This window comes from Condylura cristata, unplaced genomic scaffold (assembly GCF_000260355.1).
Source record: "Condylura cristata isolate star-nosed mole 26May11 unplaced genomic scaffold, ConCri1.0 scaffold00015, whole genome shotgun sequence".
NCBI lineage: Eukaryota > Metazoa > Chordata > Mammalia > Eulipotyphla > Talpidae > Condylura > Condylura cristata.
Window position 1 is genome coordinate 331394 of NW_004567116.1, and position 5740 is coordinate 337133.

The window sequence follows — 5740 nt, forward strand, 5'->3', positions numbered from 1 at the left end:
TTTACTTTGATTTGATACTTGTACGGCACTAAAGTCAACAGAGCCTCTGCTCCAAGAGTCCAGCGCTCCTCCGCACCCCTACACGTACCTGCGCCCTGCCTCACGGAAGCTGAGCCCCCGGGCCAGCTGTCTTGTCCTGATTTGTACCTCCCGATCTAGGAGAGGTCTCCCCGGAACAGGTGCTCCACAGACACAATTGGGGGGCACAACTAGAGAAAAACCGGGTGCGTGCAACCTCAGCCTGTCCAAGCAATGGAGTATCATACAGCCGTTAAAAGGGAGGTGTAGCCTAAGAGATTTCCAAAGCATACCGGGAGGGCGGGCAGCACCCCGGAACTGCACAGCTGAGACTGTGGGTCTACACCCGGGCTGAGGCACACTGACCACCACCACTGTCGCTTGCAGAGAAGGGGCTTACATGGAGGTGCGAGGGAGAAGGCGAGCAGGGTCTCCACTTACTCCCCGGACAACGCGTTTGCCATCCAGACGGTGAACGTGAAATAGAGAAGAGCTGACGGGCGCATCTCCCGGGGGAGGGCCGCAGGCGGGCGCCGGGAACAGCCCTGTCCCGGAGTTGTTTCTTGGCTTTGAGTAGCCAGCCCGTGGGCTGCATCATCCAAACACTAAGGGGCCCGAGGGGCCCTGGGACGTACCCAGACCGGGGCTGATAGGGGAAGGCGGGGAGTGGGGAGAGGCCTGAGCAGCGCCCGCCCCACCTGCCCTGAGGACCCCGCAGAGCGGGTGAGCTTCGCCGTGCAGAGAGCCCCCTTCCCGAGAGCGCACATTCCAGAGGGCCTGGCTGGCCATTCTAAACTGAAACCACTGCCCGTCAGCTGCCCCTCCCAACCCCAGCCACTGCGGCCTGGTGGCTTCCTCCTGGTGCACCCCAGTCCCCCAAACTCCCCTCCTCCTTCCCTTCCCTCCTGGCCAAAGCCAGTGACTCCTGAGGCTGGGCAGCCCCAGCTCCCTGCCAGCCCCGCTCCTTCCCGCCGGCCGCCGCAGCCCAGGGCATGACCGGAGCCCCGGCTCCAAAGCGGACTCAGCCAACTCCCCCGGAGGGGAGCGCGTGGGGCTTCAGTTCCCTTGGGGCACACTGACAGCACCACACCCCGCGGTGGGAGGGTCCGAGGCGACCCTGCGTTGGGGTCACCAGGAGGCCGGTGTCCAGTGGGCTCCTGGAAGGCCAGGGGGTGTTCCAAGTGGGAGGAGTCGGGCAGGCTTCCTCGCGGGGCTGGGGGGTGTGGGGGGACATAGCCACACCGGCTCCTGCCCCCTCCAGGGCACACACAGACGTGGTCTGTGCCCGGGGGTGACAGCCCTGGGAAGGGGGGAAGCTCCCACAGCAACCCAGAGAGACGGAAATGACCAGACTAGGGGACTCCAGACAGGACAGCGATGGTGGCCAGGGGCAGGGGAGGAAGTGACCGCTGGCAGGGACCGGCTTCTCTTCGGGGAGCACTGTGGAGTCGGCCTTGGTGACCGTCACACAGCCTGTGTGCGCAGCTGGGGCCTCTGGCCGGGCGGTGAGACGGGACGTCCACGCAGCGCGACTCTGGCAGCCCTGGGGCCGCACGGCCCGCGCCCGCCAGCCTCCCGCCGGCCACGCGCCAACAGTAGAAAGGCTTTGGGCTCCCGCCACCTCCTCGGGCCTCCCGGGTCTCTGCCCCACGCCCCAGCAGGCCGCAGCCGAGGGGGACCCTCCGGAGAGCCGCTGGGGGCCGGGCCTGGCCGACCCATGGCCCTTCCCGGCCGCGGCCCGCAGCTGAGCGGAGGCGGCGAGCGCCGAGGCAGGAGGCAGCCTGGCAGGGAGGCAGCGAGAGCGGATGCCCGGAGGCCTGTGGGCAGGGCCGCGTGGGAGCCCCGCACTCTGGGCTCTGCCAGGGTGGTCCTGGGCTGGTGCCCCCGGGCTGCGGGCGGCAGGGTGCCCACGCAGGGGGCGCTCAGCGGGGTACCGGCCAGGCTGCCTGGAAATGAGGGGCGAGGCCTGCAGCGCAGAGAGCCTCCCCCAGAAAAGCTGCCTGTCCCCGGGAAGCGGGCAGACCCCTGGGGACCCCTGGCACCCCGGGGCCTGGAAGGCTGAGGGCGGCGGGTGCAGGAGGGGCTGGCGAGACGCCACCTCGGGCCTGTGTGTCCTCCTTTCTTTTTTAAGATTTATTTATTTATGCTCACAGAATTAGGGTACAGGCCAGAGGTGCGGGGGCAGTGAGAGGACTCCCCAGAGACAGAGTGGGGAGCAGGGCGGGCGGGTCAACGAAAGACGCCGCTGAGGGGGCGGCGGGGAGGCAGGAGGGGTCTCCCGCGCCCTGGGGTCCCCTCCGGGGCAGGGGTCGGATCACGCTGCGGCAGCTTTATTAGCTCCTTAGCGCTGCGCTCCCGGGAGGGAGCCAGTGGGCTTCAGCTGGACCAAAGACTCCAGGGGCCTCCAGCCCCTCCGCGGCCTCGAGGGTCAGCCCGCAGCCCGCAGGAGCCTCGGTTCCCGCCAGCAAAATGGGTCTAACGGGAAACCCCCGCCTCGAGCGCCCCCCACCTGCACGCCCTCCCCCCATGGAGTCGGCCCCCCTTCAGCAGCCTGGCCAGGGGCTGCCGGGTGATGGTGCCGCCTCCTTCCCTCTGCTGGTGCCAGTGGGGCGCCGGGCAACGCCACCCCGACGTTAGGCCGGCCGGGAGCCCCCGCACCCGGGGACAGTGCGTCCGTGTTCCCACCCGGCACCCCAGTAGCCTCGCCACCTCCGGAGTCCTCCAGGCGTCTAGAGGCCCCTCACGCTGGGGAGGTTCCTCTCCTGCTCTGTCCGAGGTTAACGCGATCACCGAGAGGACGAAGAGCCGAGGGGCGACCCCCCCCCAGCCCAGCACGCAGGCAGGGAGAGCACAAAGCGTGGGGGCCCGTGTACCCCCCAGCTCCTGGCGGTGCTCACCCCGCACCCTCCACAGCGTCACCTACTTTTAAGAAAGGACTTACTCCATTATGCACACAAAAACCGGGGTGCAGCCCAGACCGCAGGGTCAGAGGACTCACCAGCCACCGGGCGGGGAGCAGAGCGGGCAGACGGCCTGAGCTCGCTGCTGGGGGGCCGCGGCGCCCTGTGGGGACACTCTGGCAGGATGGATCCAGCCGACCGACCGCTTCGAGGTGAGCCGGCCCCCGCGCCCGGGAGCCTCCCGCCGCTGCCATCAGACAGCCTCCGGGAGACTGGGCCGCGCCTCTCCTGTCCCCCCTGCTGCTCCCTGTGGCCGGACGCCACCCCTGACTCTGATCTCCCTCCACGGGGCGTGGGCCGTTTCTGGGGTGTAGCACCTGCAGAGAATCTTCTGGAAACATCCCTTGTCACCTCCGGGTGCTCACGCGCTCACTCCTCCTTGGTGCGTCCCCAGGAGCAGGATCACTGGGTCGCAGGGCGGGATGGCGGGCTGGAGGGTGAAGGTCACTGGGTCGGGGGCGCCTCGGCTCCGGCTGGGCTGCCGGTGGCCACGGGCTCCCTACTGTGCTCAACCCCCACGGTGTAGTATCCCCTGCGGTGGGGGGCTGCTGAGTCAGGGCCTGGGGCTCAGGGGCAGGACGGGGGAGGCCAGCCCGAGGCCAGTGGACGACCTGGCTCCCGCGGGAAGTGAGTCGGGTTCCAAAAAATCTCACTTCTGGATCAGAACCCGCTGGGTGCTGCCAGCAGGAATGTGGCCGGCGGGCAGGCTGGCAAGCTGGGGACCAGGCTGCCCATGCCAGGCGGCAGCGCGGCGGCCTGCTTTTAGAAAAAGGAGCCCCGACACTCTGGGGACTCGGACTGAAGAACATGCGGACGAGACGGGGCGCTTCTGGAGCAGCTTTGGGGGGCTGCGCCAAAGAGTGGGCTCTCGCTGGTCTGGAGTTTGGTCACTAGGACTTGGTGGCTCTGTTCTCGTTCAACGGTTACGTGGCTGGTTTTTCACAAAAGGTATTCTGAGGGTCAAAACAATTTCTAGTGATAATAAAAACGAGGCACACATTTAGAAAGTGTTTCTGGATAGCCATAAGCGGCAAACTCCTGCTGGGGAAGGGCCTGGGAGACGCAGCCCTTGGCAAAGATGGTTCTAGTTTCTGAGGCAGATTCTGGGGTATTTTTGGCCCCAGGGTAGTTAGGAGGGGGCAGGCGTGGGGCTCCCCAGGGGCCTGGCTCCTTGACTTTTATTAATAGCCCAGCGGGGGGGAGCTGCCCTCCGGGGAGACGCCCCTGCAGCGTGGCCGCGGGCCTGGCCTCGCTTCCGCAGCCCCAGAGGCGGCTCAGCGCAGGGGGGGCCCCACAACCTACCGTGCTGCCAGCCCCTGCCAGCAGGTGGCCAGGAGGCGGTGGGGAGGAAGCCAGCGGGCGGGCGGGAGCCGGGTCAAGACCGCAGAGCCCTGGGAACAGACAGGGCGCTGGGCCAATCCCTGCCGGGCACACAACCCGTGCCGGCTGAGCAAGGCAGAAAGTGACCTTGGGGCGGGGACCTGCAGAATGCTGGGGTTCAAGGGAGGGAGGAAAGGACATTTGAGGTGAGGGTGACTGTTCCCCTTCCCAGGCACAGCCAGGAAGGGAGGCAGAGAGAGTGGCACCTCGCGAGGTGGCTAGGGTCGCGGGGTGCAGGGCGCGGGCAAGTGCGCCTTCGCCCAGCCCACCTGCTTCCTGGACCCCCAAATCTGAGGGGGCAGGAATCTGGGACAGCGTGTAGGCTGGGCCAGAAGGAAATCTCCACGCCAAGAAATGACAAATAAAATTAGAGGCGATTCCCTCCATCCCACCTAGGAGCCGCGGGGGAGGAAAGAACAAAGCCCAGGCGGGGGCGGCCCGCCAGGTGTGAGTGGCCAGGTGTGAGTGGGCACCCGCAATCTTGCCAGCGCCAGGAGGCAGGTGGCCGGGGCGTCCAGAAGCCTGCCCTTTGGCCCGCTGGCCTCACTGTAAGGCTGCCCAGGGACAAGAGGCCTCAGAGACCGTCCACCCGCCAGTTCGGCCACCGTGAGGGGGGGCAGGCATGGGGAGCGGCGAGTGGGTCACCGAGACACTGTCCTCTCGGTGGAGGGACAGGGCCTGGGCAGCTCCAGCTGCGCCTGCAGAAGCCGCGCTGCCTCAGCAGTTAACTGCAGCCGCGGGGGGCGGGAGCTGCGGCCAACTTTCATTTTCTCTTCTGAACCCTCCCGTGCAAGGACAGCCCCCTGGCCCGAGGGGCGGCGTGGGGTTCCCACAGCCAGAGGCGCCCTGGCGCCCTCAGGACGGCCTGGTCCGGGCTCCTACCGCGGAGGCATTCAGCGAGCACCTGCTGCGGGCAGGCACACGCCTGCGGCCGGCGCTGAGAGCGGAGGCGGAGGCGGGGTGCGGCACGTCCCCGGGGCTGGCGCCGCCGGCTCCCTGCCCCGAGCCCCCGCGCCTCGGAGACCGAGGCAACGCCCGGCCGCCCCTTCCCAGTCAGTAACCAAAACAAAAGGTCGCCTCCCCTTCTCCAGCCACTTCTCGTCCCCGCGCCGGTAAATCTCACCCAAGAGCCGCGAGGGAGGCTTGGTGACCCGGGTCGGAGGAGGAGCGGGCTGGAAAGGTGACTGGAACCCCCCTTGGCTCGTCGCCTCCCCACCTCATCTGCTGCCACTCGGGGGATGTGGCCTGATTTGGGGTGGTGGACTCTGGGGCCGCCCCAGCGGTCCAGCGCTCTCAGGCGCGCGACCGCGGGCCGGCGAGAGCGCCAGCTTCCCCGAGGCGCCGCGCGGAGTGAGCGGGGCCGCGCCGAGAACGCCCCAGCT